At 43.7% G+C, this 25,908-nt stretch overlaps 1 long non-coding RNA gene across 3 annotated transcripts in view; it reads left to right on the top strand.

The window, feature by feature from the left end:
- Positions 1–9,791, top strand: part of LOC133101078 (uncharacterized) — a 151,502-nt gene extending 141,711 nt beyond the window's left edge. Inside the window, exons 4-5 of one of the 3 annotated variants that reach the window (XR_009702588.1) lie at positions 5,271–5,403; positions 9,504–9,791. This is a non-coding gene — a long non-coding RNA (uncharacterized LOC133101078). Of the gene's footprint in view, positions 1–2,939; positions 3,052–5,270; positions 5,404–8,605; positions 8,689–9,503 lie in introns of those variants that run through there. The other 2 variants (XR_009702589.1, XR_009702587.1) reach the window with 2 other exon arrangements.
- The last annotated feature ends 16,117 nt before the right edge of the window (positions 9,792–25,908 follow it).

Raw genomic sequence — 25,908 nt, 5'->3', positions numbered from 1 at the left:
CTGAAAGATCTGGGATAGAAGAATACAGGGGAACAAAAGGTATAAGTGCCCTGAATCAAGAGCATGCCTGGAGAAATACCCTGACACAGGAGCATTGCCTGCAAAAATAAGGGGGTGGGGGGAGGGGGAGCACGCAAGGCGGGGTGAGCAGCCTGTGTGAAGGCCCTGAGGCAGGAAAATACTTGGCATATTCAAGGATCCCCACAGCTCCTCTTGGTGCAGTTCAGAGAGGCAAAGGAATAGTGAGTGAATTATAGGCGGGGCCAGAAGACTATGTAGGCCCTGTGTAGCCCATGCTATGGATTTTATATTTTATTCTACATGAAATAGAAACTGTTAAGATCCATCAAACATTATTTTTTTTTTTTTTGTAGTTGCTTTGAGGGTCGGTGGGCTTGGGAGGGGCGATGGAAATGGAGAGAAGTATTTAGGACCAAGGTCCATTTTGGAAGTAGGATGGACAAGACTTGGTGATTGATTGAACGTAGGAAGTAAGAGAAGGGTGACAAAAATGGTTCCTAGGGGTCTTTGGATAGCTAGTTGGGAGAGAGGTCATTTACCAAGAAGGGGGACTGTCATGGGGAAACAGCTTTGAGAGAGGAAAAGGACCTTAGGTTTGTAAACCACTACAATAGAGTATTATTATTATTCCTAGTTGATGACAAGTAAACAGACTCAGGAAAGTTATTTCACTCGCTCAAGATCACATAACTAGTAAGCAAAGGAGTCTGGTTTCACATCCAAGTTCATCTGATTGATACCCCAAATTGTGTTGTTTCCCTTACAATTCTCACACAACCTCTTGAAAGAAGAGATCAGAGCATTCCCTGGAGCATAATAGAAACAGTGACAGCCAGAGAGGGCAGCCAGAGAAATGACACAAGCATCCCCTGTGTGGGCTGAAAAGGCCACACCAGAATCACCTGCAAACACCCAACTTGTGCAGCTAGGCCCTCCAAGACCAGGACACTGGAAGTCAACCACCAGTCACAGCGATCCTGGCCAAGATGGCTTCTGCTCTCAAAACATGATTGGGGACCAAAGACTGTTGATTTAGAGCTGTGGTCTCCACATACGGTCCCCGGACCAGCTGCATCAGCAAAGGTTAGAAATGAAAATTCGCAGGCACCACCTCAGACCTACTGACCAGAAACTCTGGGATTGGAACCCAGCTCTCTGTGTTTTAACAAGCCTTCCAGGAGATTTTGACAGATGCTCAAGCTCGAGAGTCACTGAATTAAAGCATCTGGTTTCAACTGCTGTAAGTTTTCTCCTGTGAGCTGTCCTTGCCTGAATGAGTGCAGTATAATCCCATTAACAGGCCGAGTTTGGACGAACGCAGAAGCTACTGCTGAAGCTGGATGGAAGCTCTCTTTTCCCCATCTGATTCTCGTACATAAATCCTCAGCCAGAAAGGAAATAGCCCTTTTTTTTTTTTTAACGGTACTGTTGTTTTGCGGCAAAAGGAATGCTTTGCTAATTTTAGGAAGATGGCTTCAGTTATGGATAGGAAGTCTTGAGAGGAGGGGAAACTTTGTCTTGAATTTTTTTAAGTTGTGTTTCCTTTTTTCTTTTAGAAAAGAAAAAAACATTCCCAGAAAAGAAAACTTCATTAACAAACCTCAGCTGACTGAGAAGGGGAGCCCTTGGGGGCCATTTGCCGAGTCCCCTGAGCTGCAGTTGAATCAGCCTGGAAGGCAATGGGCCTCAAGATTTCACTTTAGAAAGATAATCTTTGCAGCTTAAATTGGGAGGAAGCAGAGCATCTGGCTTCTTGGTGAGACTGATCCTTGAGAACATTCCTCATCCCCTGCCTCATCCGGGGTACGGGGGCTCCTTGGATCGGTCGCTCCAAGTGTCATCCTGGTGACCAAGTACTCAGGAGGGCCCCAAGCTTTACCGTTTCCAAAAGACTTCCACATGCCTCATCTTGTTTACTCTACAGAAAGTCAGGGAGAGCATACGATTTTCATTTCTCAAGTAAGAAAACAGAGACTTACAGAGGAAGAAAGTAGGCCTCTCAGATGACTAAAACTCGTGAACCGTGGTTTTAGATATTGTACCTCATTGAATTCTTGAAGTGAGAAGGAGTCTTGTTTTCGTTTTGCAACTGAGGAAATTGAAGGCTTAGAAAGTAACAGTAACTTACCTAAAGTCCCAAAGTTAGGAAGTAGGGGAACACGACACAAACTCAAGGCTTCTGACACCCAGCCCTCTCCTCTGGGTCAGAGCTGAGTGCTTTAAAGTGGTCGGTCCAGGAGCTTATATGCACCTCATATTGATCTCTAGAAAACTGAACATTTCAAAATAATTTCTTCAAATTCTGTTTATCCCGACAGGTGGCCTAGCTAAGAAAACATAGTTGGGCGAGTCCTCTCATTAGGAACGTTTGCTATAATAAGTACAGCACTCAGAAGCTCACTGAGATAGATGTGGGTGTGGAGAGAACAGGCTGAGAGGTGGGACATGAGGGAGAAGTTTTTCCCAAGGGTCTGAATCCCCTGCACAGCCTCTGGCCTGCCGTGGCCAGAGATCGTCAAACCCTACTTGGCTCCTTAAAAATCCCCTGAAAAGTGTAAGAGAAGTATCCCCTTTCCTTTTGGCACAGAAGCATTACCTGTGGCCATCCCTTCCATCGCACCGCGCGAGTCTCTAATGGTGCCATCAGAGGAGGCTGCTGGGCCCAGGGAGAGGGCGGTTGGCCAAGAGGGTGGCACCTTTTGGCAAGCCTGGGTCAGCCCACACGTCCAGGTCTGGCAGGCAGGCCTATTCAAGACAATCCTTCTTACGTGGATTCAAACTGCTCTCCCCTGAGGGTGTCTTCATTACTCTGGCTTCATGTGGGTTAGATTTGACCCACATGAGTCATTGGAATATAAGTGAGACCCTATATATCACCTTCTGTTTATAAATGTTTGATGACATCCCATTGCCTTCAGGGTGAAGTCCACAATGGAATGGAAATGAGAAATTTTGAAATTCTAGCAGCAAGAAATCTATCACCCAGTTGTCATGGATTCTCTTTCCTTCATGATTGATTTGTTTAAAACATCCACCTTCCAGATGAAGAAGAAGAAGAAGGAGAAGGAGAGGGAGAGGGAGAAGAAGAAGAAGAAGGGGGAGAAGAAGGAAGAAAGAGAGGAAGGAGAGGAAGGAGAAGAAGAAGAAAGAAGGAGGAGGAGGGGGGGGAGAGGGAGGGGGAGGGGAGGGGGAGGAGGAGGAGAAGAAAGTGGGGGTGGTGGACGATCAATTGAATAAATGCCCTGGCAGAAATCTGAAAATGAAAATGGCTTTTACTAGCAAGTTCTGGCTTTTTTGGTTGCAAGGAAAAGTTTTTTTTTTTTTTTTTTGAGGAAATTTAAGTCTGTGTCAATCATCTTATACTATCTCTCAGCCTATGGGATTGGCTCAGAAATGAAACCGTGCCCCAAGTTGGGCCAATGAGATCTGAGGACATATTTTGTTGAGGCTTCTGGGAATGGAAAACTTTTGCTTGTAAGGGAGAGCTACTGAGAGAGCCGCTCCCTTGTCCCCTGGGAGTTGTCACGCGTGGATTGGGGCAGTCATCTTTCTAGCTGGGGGACAGCACCAGGCCACAGAGAAGGACAAAGTCCAGTGAGTCACACAGAAATGACCCAAGGCCACACTGGGTCTAATGATGTGACTCCTTCCCCGGCTCAGTGGTGAGGGCCCCGCGGGCGGGAGCTGGGTGGGTGTCACTCACATTGTCCGACACGATCGGCCTGGCCCAGCACCTGGCATGGAGGTGTGGCTCAGCTCAGGAGGTAGAGAATGAGCAGATAGATGGCTGAACCTAGGGTTTTCCCGGTGCCATCAGCTGAATTGCAAGCTTAATCTCGTGCAGGTAATACACTTCCCCAGCTGAAATTCAGGGACATGCCAATCAAATTTTGACGAAGAGACTTGGGTGTTGGGGAGGAAGATGGCAGGAAGGGACGGGGGTGGGTGAGTGCAAAGGGTCCCGGCTTCTGTGCAGTGCCCCAGACAGAATCACATGTCTGAGGCTGTCCCCGCTGAGGACACGGTGTTCTCCTGTGGGCATGTGCACGCTCAGCCAGCGAGGCGCTTGGAAGGAGTCTGCAAGACGCGTTAGACCTTTATTAGCTTAAGTACTTTACCAGAGTGTAGATTACATCCAAACCTGGAAGTTTTCAACAGCAAACTTGCAGTGGCTTTCCAAAAGCTTGAGGCTGGCCTTTCCTTCAGTCAAAAAGCAGCCTGTGCCAGTTAAAGCTGAGAACCAGAAAACAACCGTGTAGATTTTGAAACTTGTACTTGATGAGATTTTCGTGCCTTTCTGCTATGCAGACATTCAGCAAGGCTATAGAGATAGGTCAAATCCAACCCACAGGCTCTGGCTCTTTCTGAATTAGTGGCTGCCTTATCTTAAAGGAACTTCAAGGTCCAATTGAAAACAACACTGAGCTAAATTTCACTTGAGCACTAATTTAAGTTGGCCAAGATGCTTGGCCTCTCTGGGCCTACAGCCTCTCATGTATAAAGTGAGGGGTAGACCTAAACCAACACTGAGTTTCTCTGTATTGAGGAAAACCATTACCTGAAATGAAAATCCAAGTAGCATTTAGAGAAAAAAGAGCATGGGATCTGGGGACAGCCTAGGATTTGAGACCCAGCTCTCCCACTCTCTAAATACACGACCTCAGTTTACTCACTGAATCTCAGTTTCATTATCTAGAAAACAGAAATAATCTCATTTTCATTATCTGTGTTATGGGGATTTGGGGAAGGCTTCAAAGAGATGATGTACGCAAAGCAACTGACATGGAGTAGTCATTTAATAAAAAAATTAATTCAGCAAATATTTATTGAGCATATGCTATGTGCCAAGTAGCATGTGCTACTTAGCATGGTGAACAAACTAGGCATCGCCCTTACCCTCATGGGCAGTCAGACAAAAGCTTAGAAATCACATTTATGAATGTATAATTGCCATACTAGATAAGACCTAAGGAGAGTATTAGGGGGCTAATGACACAGACAACTCTTTTTTTTATTTAGCAATGCCACGAAAGCCATCATTCACCAAAGGTCTCCCTCACAGCCCTTTTTAATGGCTTATCAGGGAGAATGCATCACCCCAAAAAACTAGATTTCCCATAGGTTAGTTTTCTTTGGGAAATGAGCTAATTTCACATGCAAACCATGCATAAAATAATGCAAGACTATTCGTGGGAGTGGGAGGCCAATCTTGGAACTGACATTGCCAACCTCGTGTTCTTTCTCTCAAGGCTGCATGACTGCTCATCTCAGCTGAGGTAGATTTGATTAGTCAACACATCCTGCTACAGTCACCATCGACGAAGCTGTCTAACTACAAAGAATGAGGGCTTTCTGCCCAGTCTGACACCCACCTGGCACCAGGTAGATGCGGGGGCCCCAAGAGAGCTAGCCAGCTGGTATTGATCCTGTCTGAGAGCTAAGGAATGGGAGAAACCCCACTCCGGTAGCGCAGGAGTTTAGCTTTGTTAGGTGGGGAGTGTTTGGCATCTGAGAGCAACTTGGACATGTCACCTCTAACCTCTGTGCCACTGTTTTCTCATTCACAACCAAGAACAATCACAGCTGACCTGTGCATCACGCAGAGTTTTCAGTCACATCATGTGAGATGAATGTCTGCTCTCTTCTTTCAAATCCGTCACTTCGCTTACACATCTATAATCGTTCAAATCTTACCATCTCACTTCTGGATTATTGAGGTAACCTGCTCACAAGTCTCTCTACTCTCAGTCTTGTTCCCAAATGCCTTCTAATCCAGTTATGAGATTGCTTCTAAGTTTAAAATATAAGTGATAGCCTATCGCTTTCTGCTTAAAAATGTTTGATGATATCCTGCTGCTTTCAGGATGAAGTCCAAAATCTTCAGCATGGCATTTATGGCATACACTGTGAGTTGCCCACCCACAAGCCATTCTTCTCCTCCTCCATACCAGCAAAATCCAATTTGAGGTCTGGTTACAATGTATTCAAACCAAGGGGATAAACTGCGATTGTTCTAAGACAACTATGGTGATCTCATTTCTCTTTGGACTAAAGTAGGCAAGTGACCCAGTTCTGGTCAGGGAGATATAAAGGAAAGTTGACTGGGGCTTTAGTGAAAGACTATTTTCTTCTTGATCAGAGAGAATCGTGTGAAAAGATGGCCCATTTTCTGTGTGACACTTGGGGCTATGGCAGCCATCTTGTGACTGAGAGGAGACATGTTAAGATAACTAACTTATCCCAGGTTGCCTGGGATTTTCCCACTTTTAGCACTAAAAGTCCCATCTCCTGGGAAACCCCTCAGTCCCAGGATAACTGGGACAGTTGCTCACCCTAGGACACGTCACTGGCATTCTGAGAAAGAAAAAACAAAATAATGTGAACACCTTAATGACCATCATTGAGCTGCTGAACCAACTCTGAGATTACCTTTCTCAAGTCCTCTTGTGCAAGTTACCTAAATGCCTTCATCGTGTGTCTTGTAACTTGCAGCTGAAACTTGCAGCTTGAACACAACGTTTAAAGTCCTCATCATATGGCCCAGGCTGCCTTTCAAATGTGACTTCCTACCATTCCTACCCTTCCCCAATACACTCCCAGTGTGGACTACTCACAATTCCCTGACCTTACCATGAATCTGCACACCTCTGTGCCTTTGCTAATGTCATTTCCTTTTTCTGAAATTCCTTCTCTTCCTTCCATCTCTGAAAATTTCCTAAACTTCCTCCAAGGCCCATTTTACCAAGTTCCTTTTTTTTTTTTTTAAATGCCTTCCCCTCCCCCACTCCGTCCTCTGTGCTCTCATGGTTTTAGCAAGCAGAGAAACTCTTGGTTTATGTGTCTCTCATCTTATACTTTGAGTGTTTCAAGGGCAGGGATTATAACTTAATTCGTTTTATATCTATAATCCTTAACCCAGTATCTGCCACCCCTACCATGCTTGTCTACAGAATGAATGATAATGTTTATGGGATGAATAATTATATGGAATGATACATTTGTTTTGAAAAAGCAAAGTCTTATGGAAAGTGCAAAGTATTGCCCTTGTTTTCTAATGGGCTCTTCCCAAGAAACCTTCCCTGGAGAATGCTTATTCATATCGAGATTCCTCTTCCTTTGAATTCCCTTAACAACCGCATTGTTACCGAGTCCACACAAGATGCCACTATGTACATTTTCAAAGTATTGCTGACAATCATAGATGACTGGTTCCTGTATAACTCTTTATCTCCCTAATAAAAGAGTAAGGAAAGTGGCTTCCATCTACTACGAAGGCCACCTAATTCTGAGCCTACTACTCTAAATGAAGGAGTTTGGACCCTATAAATGTTGACTGTGTAAATGCAATAAATGCTATATTCTGTTATTACATTAGGAATGATTTGGCTGCAAGTAATAGAAAAATCTACTAAGAGTAATTGTGGCAGAGAGAGCTAGCTGACCATTAAACATTTGGATTTCCCTTCCATAGTGAAGAGTTGTTAAGCAGCTTTCTAGACAGGGACTTCATTTCTCAGTTGCCTTGCATTGAGGTGGAGCCATATTTCTACCTATAAGCCATTGGAATATGACCTGAAAGATGGGTATCACTTTCCAGCCAAGAAGGTTAGGGAGGGTTTACCCACATTCTCATCTCCTTCAGCAGTGACTTTGGAGGCCACAAGCTGAAGGTGGTAGCATCCCAAGCTGGAAGGAGCCTGAATTCCTGAGTTACCAATTGAAGAACAACCCAACTAGGAAGAGCCTCACTGGATTTCGTTTGAGCAAGATATCAACCATGATTGTATTAAGACACTGAGATTTACGGAGTTGTTTTTACAGTATTTATATTTATATTTGTATTTATATTTATAGCATACACGGTCCTGATAAATACTGTGGCCTAAACAAATAGTATATCATTTTCTCAATAATAGAATGTCTAAAGATAGATAGTTCCTTAGTTCTTTGCTTTTCATCTTGTGGCTCTCGCCTCATGGTCACAAGATAGTAATGGCTGCTCCAGGCTTTACATCATCGCACCAGCAGGGAAAGAGTCAAAGGGCTAGACTTTATGATTTTAATTCAAGTGGAAACTCCTAGCCAACTTCTCTTCCTGTGCCGCTTGCCAGAACTAGGTCATGTTGTCAACCCTAACTGCCATAGAGGCTGGTCAAGGGACTATATACCTTTGCCCATTTCTCTAGATGAAGACAGCAGGAGCGATTGTGGTAGGGAAGGGCTCTTTGGGCCAACTAACAACATCTGCCACAGTTTTTATTCCAATTTCCAATCATTTTATTTATAAAACTTGGCTGTATCTTATAAGAATTCCTATTAACAAGATAAGATTTATTGGCCAACCTGTTAGTGGAGGTGGTTTTAAGTTACTAAGTAAATTCAGAATACAGATAGGTCCATAGCATTAATATGTCGTAAGGGCAAATTCAAGCAGAGTGTGTGACAGGCATGAGAAAATACCACCTTGTGAATCAAAGCTGAGCTCCAGGAAGTCCTCGGGTTCCATAAACTCCAGTGCAATAGTGCTATCACCCAGTCTCACTGTGCACCTCACTACCTTCATACATCTCTTTTTTTCATGCAGTTCCTCCATCCTGCAAGGATGGGCTCCGGAGGCCCACAATCAATGTAGACAAATCATTTCTCCTCTCTGGACGTCAGCGGACTCCTCCATTAAATAAGAGGTTGCATTGTCAAGATCCTTAAGGTTTCTTCCATCTCAAGCCTATGGTCCTTAGATTCCTTCAAAGATACTCATCCTTCAAGGCCAAGTTCAAAGGCTGCCTCCTCCATGAAGCATTCCTTGACTCCCAGCAACCAAGTTATAACTGCTCTTTCTATGCTCTCTCAATGCAACTAATTATACCATTTACTCTCCCATCATTTTACAATAGATGATTATTCATATGTCTGGCTTCCAATCAGATTGTAAACACTTTGAGAGGGGACTCCTCTCTTTAATTCCCAGTACTGCCTAGCAGAGTGATTTCCAAGTAGTAATTGCTGAATAAAAGACAACTGAATTGATTAATTAACTAATAAGTCCATTACAAAAGATGGGGAATCACATAATAAAATGCACTGATGCATTTAATGTTTCTTTAACCGATAAACATTTTTTTCAAACAAATTCTTAAGCAAAAGCTCAAAAGGAGAAGAGGAAGAGGAGTTGTTTGTTGGCTGAAGTGGACATGAGAGTCTAGGAGCCCAAGTGGACCAGCCTCCACCCTCTAGAGACCCCTGAGGCACCTCACTGTAGAGCACCCATAGGGCTCCATGAAACATAGTCTAGAAATGACTGCACTAGGAGACAGAGAACCGAGGAATCAGGGGATGAGGGGCCCAGCTGGAGTTTGGCTTCAATTTCATTGTCAAATTATTGCTCTTGGCCTCAGTCTCCTAACCTGCAAAATAACAGGAATGGCAAATAAGTGACACCCATGTGACCATTTCTCTCTTGCCTTTTCCTGGTTTTTCTCTAGGATTCTTCAGAAGCTTTCTCAATGCATCGCTCCCGGGAGTCCCTAGCTGGCCATTGGAGTTGGCGTCACGTGAACTGATTTGCCACCTTTGGGCTAACTCTATGATGCTTAAATTCTCTTTCAGGTCTAACATTTTCTAATTCTCATTTTTAAAAAGATCAGTTGCTCCACTGATGTTCCTGCTCTGTCATCAATGACATTGTTAAGCAAATTAAGCCCTGAAGGTATGTGTCCAGAGATTCCGTCCCCCAAATCAGAATGGGTAATTTAAGGCCAAACAAACAACTGGATCATGCGATTTGAATCTGGTCTTGAGCAAGTGGTACCTTACAAATATGCACATAAGTGGATGACTACTAATTTCTTCTGATAGTCTAGGTTGAAGGATCCTGGGTCCAAGGAGATGGTGATGTGGATGGAAATTTTGACAAAAAGGGAAATAAAAATTTGCTGATGATTTTTACTCTGGTGATGAAAATACCTAGAGAGGCTATAGAGATGACTTTGAATCTCTGAAGGCCCATCTTACAGAGCTGGGAATGGACTGTTTCCATCTGGTCACCAAGGGTAGAACTAAGACGGAGGGTGGCAGCTCTGTGACAGCAGGGGTTGCAGGCTGGTGGTCCGTGGGCCACATTCACCTCCCCAAGAATAGCTTGTCTGGTTCATACAGCCTTTATGAAATGTTTAACGTAAAACTAACTTCAAAACCTTGAAAATGGACGTAAAAATAAAATTTCCATCGTCTCTTAAAAATTCAAGGGATCTGGAAACACCATCCTTTGGGTGAGTACTTCGGGCTGCCGCCCTAGGTTCTGCACTTGGGGTGGAGGAGAGGCACCCCATGGAGGGAGATGTCTACACCTTACTCCTCTTTGCTGAGAAGTGAAAATGTATTAAAGTCATTAAGATGCAAATTCAGTTTGTAGTCTTGATATTTAACAAGTACAGCCTCCCTTCCAGTGGGACGCTTTGGACACTCCACATGAGTTAAGCTACCCCAGCCCCAAACGGAACTCCAGGTCTGGCAGGTCTGGACCCACATTCCTGCAGGGTCCAGTAGAAATCACCTACTGGTGTGGAGGAGCAGCCATCTGCTTTTGAAGGGCACCTCTTTTCCAGTTAATCATCATCCTCCATGACCCCTTGTCTTTACCAGCCCCATCTCATTCATTTATCTTACCTGCCTCTGTAAGTGTCTCAGTTTTTGAGCTCTGCTACAGGGAAATAGATTTGGGCTTCATATAAAGAAAAATGGATTGTTAACTATCTGAAAATTTTTAAAGTGGAACAACTTTAAGAATGACATAGTGGGCTTCCCTGGTGGCGCAGTGGTTGAGAATCTGCCTGCTAGTGCAGGGGACACGGGTTCGAGCCCTGGTCTGGGGGGATCCCACATGCCGCGGAGCAACTAGGCCCGTGAGCCACAACTACTGAGCCTGCACGTCTGGAGCCTGTGCTCCGCAACAAGAGAGGCCACGATGGTGAGAGGCCCGCGCACCGCGATGAAGAGTGGTCCCCGCTTGCCACAACTAGGGAAAGCCCTCGCACAGAAATGAAGACCCAGCACAGCCAAAAATAAATTAATTAATTAAAAAAAACCAAACAAACAAATGTCCAAGTACAATTGGTGTCTTTAAGAAAAAAAAAAAAAAGAATGAGATAGTTTCCCCATTCCCAGGGGCATGCAAGGACCACCCATAAAAGGGAAACCAACATGGTTGGAAGCTGGTTTAGAAGATGCTGTCTGAGGCCTCCTCACCCTTAAAAGGCACAACTCTGTGAGCAGCTGGTGGCAAACAGGACTTGTTCAAGGCTGAGCATGCAGGAAGAGGCCTGAGAGCTACAAGAAAATAATTGGCGCGTTAATTCAAGGTTGGGTCCAAAACCATCTGGCAACTTTCTCCAAAGCAGGAAGGAAAATTTTAAGTGTTCACTAGACTTGAAAAATAATCAGCATTTATTCCAGGAAAAATAATACCTTTCACTTGCTCAGTGACGTGTGGCTTGAAGTGCACTTTGACGTACATTATCCGAGTCCATAAAGCTTCATAAAGCTACCAGCGGAGAGTCGTGTGGATAAGAGGAATCCAATTATACAGATGGAAGTGGAGGTCCAGGAAAATTAAGTATCTTATACTCAAGAAGTAAACAGGAATCAGGACCTATATCTAGGTCTCAGCACTCCTTGGCTTTTACTGTCCCAATTTTATCTCCCAGTAGCAAATCTCAGAGTCAGGAAACCAAAGAAAAGCATCTAAGGCTCACCAGCCAATCTCCCTTCCTCGTGAGCTTCCACTGGAGGGATTCTACTGATAATCTACAGAAGCAGGGGCGCTCAGTGCTGCAGCCCAACAGCTTTTCCATTGGCCTCACTTAGATCTTCTTCCCTCCACAAAAGCCCGATTCTTCTTCTGCTTTGGAGAAGATAGACAGGTGGCCGCCATCTTCCCCAAAACTGCTTCTCATAGCCCTGGAGTCTGTTATTAAGCTGACGCTCCATCTTTTTCATCTCCAGACAAAATAATTGACTTAACCTTTCCCCCAAATGACAGATACCCTCTTGAGTATCAAACACCCTTTTCGTATAAATGGAAAATTCCAGAGCGCCCACTTAACAAAACCCTCTTCTTTAAAAGCTCCCCCTTTCTAAAAGCAGTAGGGCTTTTAGGCAGCAAGCTCTTTAAGCAGCCCATTAGTATTCTGAAAGGATCAGCAAGAAATACAATTAGACCTTTGACCTCAGGTCTGAGTGAGAGCTTTGAAGAGAAGAGAGTGGCCAGGCCGTGAAGTCAGGTCAGTCTGGTTCTCTCACTCCTCGGCCCCAGGCATGGGCCCCAGATGCTCCCTCAGAAAAAGTAGGGATCCTAGGGCTCTCTTGGGACCCCTTCCTCCTGCCTCTGGCCTCATCTGACTTCACATCCTGAAGTCCATTGCTGGCAGTATCTCAAGGAAGTTACATTTGCTTGATGATAATTCTTGGACCACAGACACGTTGCTTCTTTATTTACCACAAAAGGGACTTACAAAGTATTTAAGCTATTGTGACTCAAACTATTTTTTCATCTGGCTTATGGTAGTTAAACTACATTTCCTTCAATATAAAAGAGAATAAACATTACTATATATTTTTGAATGGTTATTGCGAGACTTACATGAAATGAAGCTTATGAAAGGCCTTTAGAAACTATGAGGTGCTTTGTGAATGTCCAGGAATATTAACATTGCCATCTTAGCCACTCTTATGATGGTCCCCTAGCCAGCAGGTCCCCACGGGGATGAGAAAGACAATGTCTCCGTTAAACCTGGTCCAAACTAGGACACTGGTGACATGGGCGGAGCTTCCTGCGTGTCTCGCTTTTGTTTGTGCACACCTGCCATCTCAGACATCTGACATCAGTGTAAATAGGCCTCTCATAGGAATTGCCTTTGTCACTGCACCTGCCGGTTCCAATTTACTTGCTGTGATCAGAGCCCACGGCTCTTGACGGCTGTTCAGAGTCTGAAGGCACAAAAGAAAGCCTCTCCCTGGGGCCCATTTGTTTCTGTGCTGAGATGCCCCAGTGGGTGCTTATTCATAAATGGGGCATTTGGAGACCCCCAGCTTGCTTTTCCATCTCGCGCCTTCGCCAAGGTCCTTGGAGTCTGATGTCTGAACAAGAAGCTGCTTTTTTTTCCTTAATTACTTGGTCTGGAACTGGATGTTTCCCTTTGTGCAATATTTAGGGAAGATCCTCTATCAATTTGTAATATACCATTTGAAAGAAAAAAAAGACAATTTTTTGTTGATAAGCCAAGCCGGATGTAAATAGACATCTCTTTGTAAATATAAGTAAAGAGATAAAAATCTATTCTTACCTATAATAGACTGATTGCATTATTGAGCCCAATTCTTTATTCTTCCTTCGTGTGACTTTGGAGCCCCTCCAATAAAGACAGAGTATATTTCTCTATCCCCGGTGACCCGGTTAAACGAATGAGGGAGAAGGGAAGGTGGACCTACATCTTCAGGGGCCTTGTGTGTTTAAATTAGCCCTTGAGCTTCTACCACTGCCCGGTGAAGAATATGCCTGAGTTGGCTGGGTCCCAGGAGGGGTATGAGAGCCACGTGGAGCAGAGCTGCCCCAGCTTAGCAGCAAACTCTGCTCCACGGAGCCCGCCAGGCCACCTGCAGACACACGAGAGAGCCCAGCCAAGATCATCCCACCCCCAGATGACCCCCAGACACACAAAGTATAATAATACGTGACTGTGGTTTTAAGCTACTGGGTTTTAGGCTGATTTGTCACATAGCAATTGCTAATTTCAACATTGCCAATGACAAATCTCCGGAGAATTCAAAAAATTCAGCTCTTCCTAAAATAAACTTAATGTTAAAAAAAAGAAATGTTAGGAAACACATTAAAGTTTCCCTCATTACAGAAAAATCAATTCATTACAGAATACTTAGAAAATGTAAGAGAAAGAGGGAAAAAAGAACAATCAACCATGCTTTAATCCTGAGAAAATCAACAGCTGTTCACATTTTGGTGTCTATCATCTTTTAATACCCAAGATGGTTTTGTTACTAAGTTTAAAAACAATAGCAATAAATCACAAAGGAAAATATCAATAGATTTGAGTGAACAAAAGTATAGTATGTCCGCATGTTTAAAGGGAATACTAGAAAATGAAGAACAAGAGAAATGGGAGAAAATATTTGTAAGACATATGACAAAAGTGTTAATATCTTTGGAGCGTAAAGAGTTCATCTACATTGAAAAGAAGAATGTATGATCCTAAAAGCTAGATAGCCGAAGGGCCCAACTAAAACACTGACAGAAAGATGCCTATAAGTAAACGTAACATGGGAAAATATCCAACTTTATATGCAAACAATGAAATAGAAATTTAAATGACACTGAAATGTTACTTTCCTATGACATTAGAAAACAAAATTTAAATTATACTTACGGTGGGATGTAGTAGGGTGTAATAAATACACGTATTATTGGTGAAATGGTAAATATATACAATCCTTGGGGAAATAAATATGTCTTATAAGCCTAAAAATATGCATGTTTTTGACCCAGTAATTTCACTTATGGGAATCTATTCTAAAGGCGTAATACTAAATACAGTTAAAGCTTTCTGCATAACTGGCCAATTATAAGGCAATCTTTAAGTAAATTGTGATACCCACAATGATAGTATAGTATGCAGCTACTAAAATAGGGAGTATGAGACAGTTTAATAACTTAGTAAAAATGCTTACATTTAACATCAAGTGAAAAATCACCACTAAATTATACATGGAATGTAATTAAAATTGCGTGCAGTAAAAATCTCGAAAGAAATGCACCAAAATGCTCATAGCAGTTTGTTTTGTTTTGTTTTGGATGATGGAACAATGAGCTACTTGTAATTTGTTTCCATCTTTGTTCAGTCCAACTTAAACATTTTATCAACCCAGGGCAGACCTCACATTGGCCCTTTGAGCCTGTGCCCCAGAAGAGTGGCTCTTGATGCCGTGGTCAGGAAAAGTCCAGAAAAACACTAGCAATTCTAGCAATTCTTGCTCCATGACACACGTGACACCTGCAATTAAATTATTTTCCTAAAAATGTATCTTCCACTTTGACCCCAGATTTGGTCCTTAGCTGTTCGGTGCCTGTCGTAGTGAGAATTCTCTAGAAGTGGATCCTAAGATAAGGATTCTTGTGAAAGCAATGTATTGAGGGAATGTTCTTGGGAGGAAGGAGTAAGTAGGTTAGGGCAGGGGAAGGAAGCTGGAGCAAGGGATGGGCTTCAGCCTGGTGCTGGGAGCTCTGGAACAGGACTTACAGCCCCGCATCTCTGTGCCCAGCAGTCACGACGTTCTGGCTCTCCTCCCCTCCCCACCCTCATCTTCAGAGTGGATGTCACCTGTTTAGCGAGGCCCTCTCCCTGGAGAAGGAGGCAGCTGAGGCATGTCAGCAGCAGAGGAGTGGGTGCGGGGGCCCTGGGATTGACACCAACCTCAATCCGACAGCACCTCTCTCCCATCTCTCCTGTTGCCCACTCATTGTTGACCTCGGCCTTTTGGGATCTGGACCACATTGAGGGCTGAAATTCCTTTGTCTCTTGGCTTCCAGTCATCTCTGCCAAGTCTCTCTGACCCAAAGTATGATAATAAGGACATCTTACAAGAAGCCAGGCTTGGAAAAAACTGGGACTGTGTAATTCAGGAGGGCAGTGCAGCACGGTCTCCCCATGGAGAGGCCCTAACCCAAACCTGTGGCAGGATGAGCCAGGGTCCTCAGTCCAGCCTGTGTGTCCTTACTTAGACCTGAGCTCAGGGCATGGGCCTTCTAAAGGCTAGGCCCATCTAACCAGGGACGTGATGGTGACCACATTGGCTAAACAGAAAGAATCGGGAAATGTTTTTTTCGAAAGCATGCAAGGAGTAGAAAAAAAACTGGTGACTCAGATCTACTAATCCTACTGGTGAGTTTTCCAGCCATCTGTTATCTCTTCCAGGAGCCACCATCGAATGATCTGTAAATATTTCCTGAGGACCAAAAGGATAGGGGAGAGGAGAGTTTTCTAGGTCAATCAGTCACGAGTAAAGGTGAAATCACAGATGTACACAGAGTGTCTGCAGGCGGTGAGAGGTGGAGCTGCCTGGGAGAGCAGCGCGTTCAGTCAACAGGGAGTATTGTTGATGGAATCTCCTTAAGCTTGGATTTATCCTGCAATTAGCTGGAAACTTGATGCTTCCGTGGACAAGACCATGCGAGACAAAGCATTATAAACGCAGTATAAATGTGTTCCTGGGAATGTGTTTATCAAATCTTTAAAATCAAAACATTTTAAACTTATGCCTTCGCCCGTCAATATCTGATGCCCCTTTCTCTATTCTCCAACTATGTAGCTCATTTTATATTGTATTAGTTGATCTCATTAGGGAAATATGTCCCTAGTCAGATTGGAAGTTACGAGAATGGTCTTAATTTATCTTTAGATTCCAAAAAACTGGCAATATAAGTTTAATTGATTAATTAATTCATTAATTAAATGAAACCTCATTTTCCTTCTATAACACCTCTGCCAGAAAATCCTTCAGTGTCTGACTTGCCCTACAAATGCATCCTGCATTTCACAAGCCCACTACTGCTGTTTTATCCTTCCTCCTCCTCTGTGTTCCAAGGGGCTGAATTCACTTGATGTTTTGGTCTTGAATTCTAAAAAAGTCTAGCTACTGCTCTTCCGGCCAGGGAAGGCTATTGAAAGTGTTACTCACAAGGGTCTTTGCTGAATTACGGGACCCTGGATCTGCAATTTTCCCGGCAGAATTCCTGTAACCATGGCAACTATGCAATTACTAATGCCATTAATCGTGATGATACTGTTTATTGGTCCTTTACTCTCTGACTGGCATTGTGCTAAGCGCTTCACGTGTATTTTCTCATTTAATTTTTCAGCCACGCTACAAGCAAAGTGTTATCATTGTTCCTATTTTCCAGAAAAGGAAACTGAGACTCAGAGAGGTTTGGTGATTTGCCCAAGGTCACAAGGTTAGTCAGGGAAAGGGGACAGAGGCTAGTCAAAAGACAGCACAAACATTTGAATCCAAGTCCGAGTGACTCCAATCGCTACGTAGTGTTTGGTCCCACCATCACAGGCACTCACAGTTACTGAAAGTTTTTTATGTCCAGGCATTGGGCTCAGTGCTAATGTAAGTTATCTCATTTAACCCTCCAAGGAAGCACAGCCGGAGGGAACGGCTGAATTGTGATGCAGGAAGCAGCCAAAGGAGGATGCAGGAGAAACGGAGCCGAGTGTCAGGCACGAGGGGACTTCTGGGGCCACCAGAGGAAGATGCGACCATAGGATCAGGGACTGAGGGGGAGTGGAGTAGGGTGGGATGTGAGGCACGAAATGAGTCGGAGTGAATAGTTTGGGATGAGGACGGAGAAGACTCCCGAGCGTGCTGGAGCCCACTTTCATGTGTTACTGAGGGCAGATGGAAGCAAGATGGATCCATTCAAAGGGCGGGGCTGTAGCAGCCCCATGGCAACATCCCCTGCTAGGTGCAGCCCTCACGCTCTCTCCTTTCAAGGACTGGTGGCTGGATGCCACACGCCTTCACAGTACGCTCTTCACTTCATGAGACTGTGCATGGGAGGGGTGTCAGGGTAGAGCAGAGCCAACGCTCATTTGGAGTCCAGAGACCCTAGGTTCCTTTCCTGGTTCAGTCTCCTACCAGCTGTGGCATGTTTAGGAACTAATTTAACCTCTCTGAACCCTGGCTTTTCAATGGAAAAAATGATGCCTACACCATAGGGTACTTGAGTGACTAAATGAGGTACCATACAGGAAGCATTTAGCCCAATGTGCACTTAGAAGGCATTTAATAAATATTAACCTCCTTCTCCATCTGTCCTTCTACAACTCCCTTTTTCTTTCTGTCCTTCCATTGTTTCATACACTTGATTCTATATCTCCAACTAAATTGTGAATTCCTTCAGGGCAAGGACTAAGTCTTTTATTGTCTTGGTTTTTTCATTCATTCATTTATTCATTCATGCAACATGTACTCTGTGTGAAGCACAGTTTACCCAGAGTTGATATTATGGCTTCGATCACTTGTTAAAAATATGAATAATACATGATCGATTTTTTTTTAAATAAAAGATCCTTCACAGGCAACCGAAGTGTGAGGCTATGTCAAACTCAGTTTATACATCAGAAAAATGTTACATGGGAAGGGCTACTGAGTGTGTGACATTGTCAAACATTGGATCAGCACACTGAACAGTGAAAAGGAACAATTCCCAGAAGGTTTCTCATTTCCCTCAGTTATTGAAGACATTGCCTTAACCTCCACCCTTGGCATCAATCACGCCTGCCTTTCACACATTTTGGAGGAGTAAATAGTTCAATCAGTGCCATATATCAGCTTGTCAAATTTTTTAATTAAAAAAATATTTTCCAATTACAAGAGCAGTTCATGTTCACTTCAAAAATATTTTAATAAAAATAAGAAAAAAGAAGATGCATTTAAAACATTTCTAATCATTCCACATAGAGGTACCTATTGTTAACACTTTGATATAAATCCTTCTAGATTTTTGAAATGTGCGTGGGATTATATTACATATGCCTAAAATAGGATTATACTATGTAATATTAGTTTGTCTTTCATCACTTTAATTTCCACTTTGGATTCCACCAATCTCTATTTGTTTATCAAAAAGAAGAAAGAAGGATTTTCATATTAAAGTGAAGTCAAGCATGGCAGTGTTTATGTGACTTGAGTTCTTGGCTAAAGCTTCTGTCAGCAAGAGTCTGTCCTCAAGCAGAGAGAGGAAGGTGTGTTAAACCTCCCTCCAGGTGTGGTCCCATCGCACATACTATTTCTCTGACATCCTAGTTCATTCTAACTTTTTTTCTCCTCTCTCCCCCATTGTTGAACTTTCTTCTCTTTTGGCCTGCTAAGGGTTACAAGGATGTTAGCAGTGTCACCTCAAAAAGAGGTCAAGTCTATCGAGATCCCTGTTGTCCAAGCACGCCGCCTGCAGCCCTTGGCTGACACATACCACAGATGGCCCGGCAGGGGTGGATGGCGTACTGTACAAGAGAAGGGGCCAAGCCAAGGACATTGGGTTCTGCCTAGAATCAAATCCCATTTAACGGCGAATTCTTCAATTTGCAAGTTTGAATAGGATGGTACTTTAAAAAGAACTCCGGCTGGTTAAATTTAGAGCCTGAAAAAAAATTCCAGTCTAATAACATGTTCTGGCTCGGGGCCAACCACATCCTTTAGACTGGGCAGCTGGACGAGTTTTCATTCGCTCTGGGCTGCCGCTTCATGCTGACTCGGAGGCAGGCCATGAGCATCTTCACTTGAGTTGGCCTGGGTAGGACGGGGCCACTGAATGAGATGAGCAGCTTCCTGTGTGTCTCTGGCTATTAAAGCAGCCTCGTGCTCGCTGATGCATTTTCAGAGGTGGATTGTGCAAGAAGGAGTGCTATTTTTGTAAATGGTTTGGCCTCTTCAGTCATTAGCCTGGCATTTCTCCTCATGCCCCACCACATCCATCCACCCCTTCTTTTGTTTGTAAACTGTTTGCAAAAGAAAGTCCGCAGAAAGGTCCATGCTCCCGGCATCTTGTGTTAATGCCGACAAGGAATTTCTTTTGCTTATGTTTATCAACTCTACTAATAGGTATTTTCAGACTCTTAGCAGTATCTTCCTAATTCTCCCTAGTCTCTTAACTCATCAGAGCACATGGCCAGTTCCAGACCCTTTTATAGCTTAGTTCTATTCAAAGTACAAGTCAGCCAATGTTTCAGAGTACCTTCTATGGGCAAGACCCTCTGCCAGGTACCTGGGTGAAGGAGAGTAGGAGAAATCCCAATCCCAGGGATTCACAAGCTGACCACGCCAAGCCCTTTGCACATCCTTCCAGGCTGAACTAGTTGCCCCTTCTACACTTGCGCCAAGATTACAATACTTCCTGATCAACTGCAGTGACTGGGCACCGCAGGCTTTGCACGTAGTAATTCCAAGTTTCCCAACATCCTTGAGGTGTAAACATTATCAATCCCATTTCATAGATGAGCACACTGGGGCTCAGAGAGTGAGAAATGTAACCAAGATAACACAGTTAATAAGTGGCAGAGCCAGATCAAACACAGGTAAACTGACCCCAAGGTCAATGCTCTTTACCGTGATATTTTAGCACCTGCTAGCGCAGAAGAGAAGAGGGAGAGAGAAATGAACTCTAAAGTGTGTGAGTGTGTGTGTGTGTGTGTGTGTGTGTGTGTGTACAGAGTGGGTGGTAGTGGGGGGAGCTGGACAGCCTAGTAAAGGAGATAAGATTGTTTATTTTTCTAAGGTTCTCCCTGCTCCCCGACTCCAGGGATTTTACTCAGCCTCCGAGGTCAGCTGACCACTGGGACAGTCAGTGCTGTATGCCGGGGGAAGGCCTTGAGAAGGCCTTGTCCTCTAGAAGCACTGCCTAGCCTGGCTGCTCCAGGATTTCCCAAGCTCGGGCTGCGGCAAGCTCTCCACACACACATGCCCACACCCTTGGCTTTGCCTTCCATGAGTGTGGGTCTGCCTAACTTGTGTTGGGGGGTGTCCCTTCACAGAGACACCTGCCCCAGGTAGTTTGGCTCCTTACGGAATCTGGGCCCCTTCGTAGGATCACTGTTCAGTAGAGGTTGGGAGGAGACAGAACCTGGCTAAGCCAACCAGGCTAGAATGTTCTGGAAGGTAGGAATTGGTGGAGGGAGAAGGAAGGAACATTGAACTTTCCACATTATGCACACATGTATCATCTGAATTTTTAAAAAATTGAAATATAGTTGATTTACAATCTTGTGTTAGTTTCAGGTGTAAAGTGATTCAGTTATATTTTTTCAGATTATTTTCCATTATAGGTTATTACAAGATATTGAATTTTGTTCTCCGTGCTATACAGTAAATCCTTGTTGCTTATCTATTTTATGTATAGTAGTGTGTATTTGTTCATCTCTTACTCCTAATATATCCCTCCCCGACTTTCCCCTTCAAAAACCGTAAGTTTGTTTTCTTTGTCTATGAGTTTGTTTCTGTTTTGTATATAGATCCATTTGTATTATTTTTTAGATTCCACATATAAGTGATATCATATAATGTTTGTCTTTCTCTCTTACTTACTTCACTCAGTATGATAATCTTTAGGTCCATCCATGCTGCTGCAAATGGCATTATTTCATTCTTTTTTATGCCTGAGTAATACTCTATTGTGTGTGTGTGTGTGTGTATATATACACCACATCTTCTTTACCCATTCATCTGTCGATGGATACTTTAGGTTGCTTCCATGTCTTGGCTATTGCAAATAGTGCTTCTACGAACATTGGGGTGCATGTATCTTTTTGAAGTAGAGTTTTCATTTTTTTGGAATATATGCCCAGGAGTGGGATTGCTGGATCATATGGTAACTCCATTTTTAGTTTTTTTTAAGGAACCTCCATACTGTTCTCCATAGTGGCTACACCAATTTACATTCCCACCAACAGTGTAGGAGGGTTCCCTTCCTCCACACCCTCTCCAGCATTTGTTAATTGTAGACTTTTCAATGATGGCCATTCTGACCAGTGTGAGATGATACCTTAATTGTGATTTTGATTTGCATTTCTCTAATAATTAGTGATGTATCATCTGAATTTTAACAACAAAGTATTACATTTGTAGTATGTGGGGAGCAGTTTAATGCAGTGATTACACACCCAGTGCCCAGAGTCGAAATGCATAGGTTCAAATACGAGTTCCACTACGTGTGCCAGTTACTAAAACTTGCTGTACCTCAGTTATCCTGTATCTGTAAGTATACTAACAACACCTACCTCATAAGGTGGTTGTGAGGATTAAATGCAATAAAGAACGTAAGGCCTCAGTGTACTTCAGGCACAAAGAACACACTTAACCAATTTTACTATTTATTATTATTGTTGTTGTTAGTAATCTGTGAAAACAATGACATTTAATGAATCTTGGGGATTTCAGAGCAAGGAGGCAGCCTGCTGCTACCCCAGCCACAGGAGCCCCTGGAGGCCGGCCGGGGGTTAAGAATGCAGCTGAAATGAAAACCCATGGTCCCTTTTCTGCCCCTGCATCCTTTGGCTTTTTCTCTGCCTCTTCTCATTTTCCCAAAACCTCCACCACCTGAGTAATGGGACAGTGAAGGAGACAAGAGGTGGGAAGAGGGACGGGCCACGGGGACCCCAGGTTGAAAGGAAGGATGTTCATGCAAACGGGCTGTGCGGAGTCTGCACAGTTGATTTACAATCTTGTAAATTGTGGAAAACGGACTGTGGAGTCTGCAAAGCTAAGTGGTTTTTTTTTTATGAACTCCGCGAAAGCTCCAAAGTCAGCTTGTCGTGACATGGCCAGTGCTCCTTGAGAAGGGGGCTTTCCTGACGCTGCTACGATCTGGAGCACTTACAGCAGGGTCAGGAACACTGACCCGGGAAGTGTTCATCCAGGGATGAAGCTTCCCCAATGGAAGCTCGCCCATCACTCACCCCCTGGCCGGGCCAGCAGGCCTTTCTTACCAGCGCTTCCTCTTTCACAGCACACCACAGAGAGGAAAATCGAATCAGATCAGATCGCTGCCTTTCAAAATTTGCTCAGCAGCGATAAAAATAAACTCCAAACATCCACATATTTGATCAATTTACTTTTATCCCTTAATCGAATAAGCCCCACAATCAGAAAGAAAAACATTCTGCTAAGCGTTTCATTTCTCCAATGATTCATCTAGCCATGGTCTCAAAGCTGACATGATGGGAATGAGGTATATTGAATGCTGAAATAATTTTTATGACCACATCACAAGAGGCTGGAATGGCTTTTAAGGTACATCATATTTTAATCACAAGCACATATAAAGCATCCATTGCTTGAAAACTTAGGAGAAGTTTGAATTGGAATGCCAGAGTCATAATACCATTATCAAGAAAGGGAAGACTGGCTTTTCTTTTTTTTTTCAGTCCTTAACTCCTTCTGTGTTGTTGGCTACTCTGATAGGCTTGGAAGAAAAGTGTTTTAGAAAGAAAGCAAAAAAAGTACACACAAAAGGAGATTTCAAACCAGCAGACACCAAAGCGCTCTAAAATGGGTGACCTAACTATCTTGGGTTACTCACTGGCTGGAGGGAAGGTCTCCTTTGAAAGATTAGAAAGATTCCTGGAAGCCAGGGCCTCTGCAGCATTTCCAGGGACTGTATTCCTGGCCAGTGCATCCTGCTGGTCTGCTCCAAGCTCGGCATCTCTCTCCACCATGGAAGGAGGGAAATTAAACCATCACTGTGGTCCCTAATGCTAGGGCTCAAGTCACCCTCTCTTCAGCCTGTTGTCACTTAGGTCTAGGGAAACAGGAGGAAAAAGGCAAAGGGAAGTGGGTCAGGGAAGAAGGGAAACAGGCACAAGGAAGAGGAGGGACTATGGGGTTTTTTAAGGAGGCAGGATGATGTGGTGGGAAAATAAAATGTGCTTTGGAACCAGACAAAACTGGGTTCAAATCCTAGGTCTGCCATTTTTCAACAGCGTGATCTTGGATCAATTACTTAACCTGTCTGAGCTTTATCTTCTCAACGGTAAAACAAGGGGAAATATCTGGTGTACTGGGTTGGCGTGAGAATGAATGAGAAGACTTATGTAAAGATTTTAGGTCAGTGCCTGAAATATAATAGATACATGATAAATATTAGTTTTCATGTTTTCTCTCGTCTTCCAGCCTCTTCAAAGGTGAGAAAATAGAATAAAATAGAAAAGTGTCACTCAATTCAAATCTTGTCCCTCGACTCTGAAACCCCTCCACGGTGCACCGTGGTCTACAGAATAAAGCCCCAGCTTCCTGGCAAAGCGTCCCAGTTCTGCACAATCCAGCCCCAGGCTGGCATAATTATCCATCTCTCCTGCTACACGCATCTGGGCACCTTACACCCCATCCCTGCCAGACCATTCCATCCTCTCACTTTGCCACTGTTTTTGCTCATGTGTTACTCTCAGCTTGGTATTCCTGTCTCTCCTTATTTACTCATGGAAATCCTATGGTTCTCCCCTCTTTCCCTTCTCATTTATTGGGCAACAGCCGGGTACCAGATACTCTGCTGGGAGGCAGAGACACAAAGAGACAGATGACTGGCCGCGATCTGAGTGGGGAGGCTGGGGTGGAGGTGGGGGAGATAGCCTGTCCAACCAAAGCTTTAATGCAAGCAAGGGAATCATGAATTCTGCTGGGAGAGATGGTATAGAGAACAGCTACAGGAAGGAGGTAGCCACTGAGCTGGGCTCTGAAGGTTATGTAGGAGTGTTTCAAGAAGGAAGAAGGAAGAGGGGCAGTGGTAGCAAACAAAGGCAATGACACGGACACTCTCTTGAGGGACTGTAAATCCGAAATCAGACTCTGTAGCTAGAGGAAACCAGAGTCAGTCGGTATAGGTGGGGTAAGCAACTCCAAGTCACAGGACGTGGCACAGATCTTACCCCACCACTTCCTGGCCGGGCATCCCTGGGCGATTCCCTCACCTCTCTAACTTCAGTTTGCTCATCTGGAAAGTGGAGAGGTAAAAGCAGCGCCTCGCCAGTAAGATGTGTGAGGATAAAGGAAGGTGATCTGTGTAATACTCTTGCAGGGACTCTGGCAACATAGAAAGTGATGAGTAAGCATTAGTGCTTCTTATTTTTGTTGAGGTCTAGCTAAACTGCCAGCTCCTAGTCAGCTTTTCATAACACTCTGAATCAACTCCAACTCCTTTGTCCTCCGTGCTTTCAGGGCACTTTTATAAACCTTAGCGTTTATTTCACGGCCTCTTGCGTGACCCTGTATTTGTTTTTCTGCTTCTTTCCCTAGCAGAGGGAACCCTGTGCCTTGTTCATCTGTGGCACATCCTACAGCACCAAACACGGTTCTCTGGACGTGGCGGTTCATCACTGGATGATTGTTACTGAATGAATGAAACTTCTCACTAAACAACTTAAAATGAATAATTCTAAGAAATTTTAGAGCAAACAGAAATCCTCTAATGCAGTGTTTTTCAAACTTTGCCTACCCAATCCGCAGTAAAAAATGTATTTTACAAGACCCAGTGTGTGTCTACATATATATTTATGGTTAAGGAAAACAAAAATTTCATGAAACAATAATTATCCTCACTACTACAACATGTCCCAATATGTTCCAATCTGTTCTTTTTAAAAAAAATTTTTTTCTTTTAGAAGAGTTTTAGATCTAAAAAACTTATTGTGAAGATATTACGAAGGTTTCCATATACCTCACACCCAGTTTCCTTTATTAATATCTTACATCAGTATGATATGTTCTTCACAATGAATGAACCAGTACGAATGCATTCTCAACTGAAGTTCATACTTTATTCAGATTCCCTTACTTTTTACCTAAAGTCCTTTCTCTGTTCCAGGATCCCATCCAGGTTCCATATTACAGTCATCCTGTCTCCTTAGGTACCTCTTGGGTGTGATAATCTCTCAGGCTGTCCTTCTTTCTGATGACCTTAACCATTTTGAGGAGTACTGGTCAGATATTTGTAGAATGTCCCTCAGTTGGGACTTGTCTGACATTTTTCTCACGATTAGACTGGGGCTATGGGTTTGGGGGAGGAAGACCACAGAGGTAAAGGGCCGTTCTCATCACACACTATCAAAAGTGCATATTGTACTATCAATATCACTTACCAATGTTGACATTAACCTTGAAACCTGGATGGAGGTGGTGTTTGTCCAGGCTTCTCCACTGTAAAGTTACTCTTTCTTTCCCTTGTCTATACTGTACTCTTTGGAAGAAAGTCACTGTGTGCAACCCACACTTAAGGAGAAAGGAGCTATGCTCCATCACCTTGAGGATGGAGTATCTGCATAAATTATTTGG

Source organism: Eubalaena glacialis, chromosome 11 (genome assembly GCF_028564815.1).
Source record: "Eubalaena glacialis isolate mEubGla1 chromosome 11, mEubGla1.1.hap2.+ XY, whole genome shotgun sequence".
Lineage (NCBI taxonomy): Eukaryota > Metazoa > Chordata > Mammalia > Artiodactyla > Balaenidae > Eubalaena > Eubalaena glacialis.
This window is presented reverse-complemented; position numbering and strand designations above follow the sequence as displayed.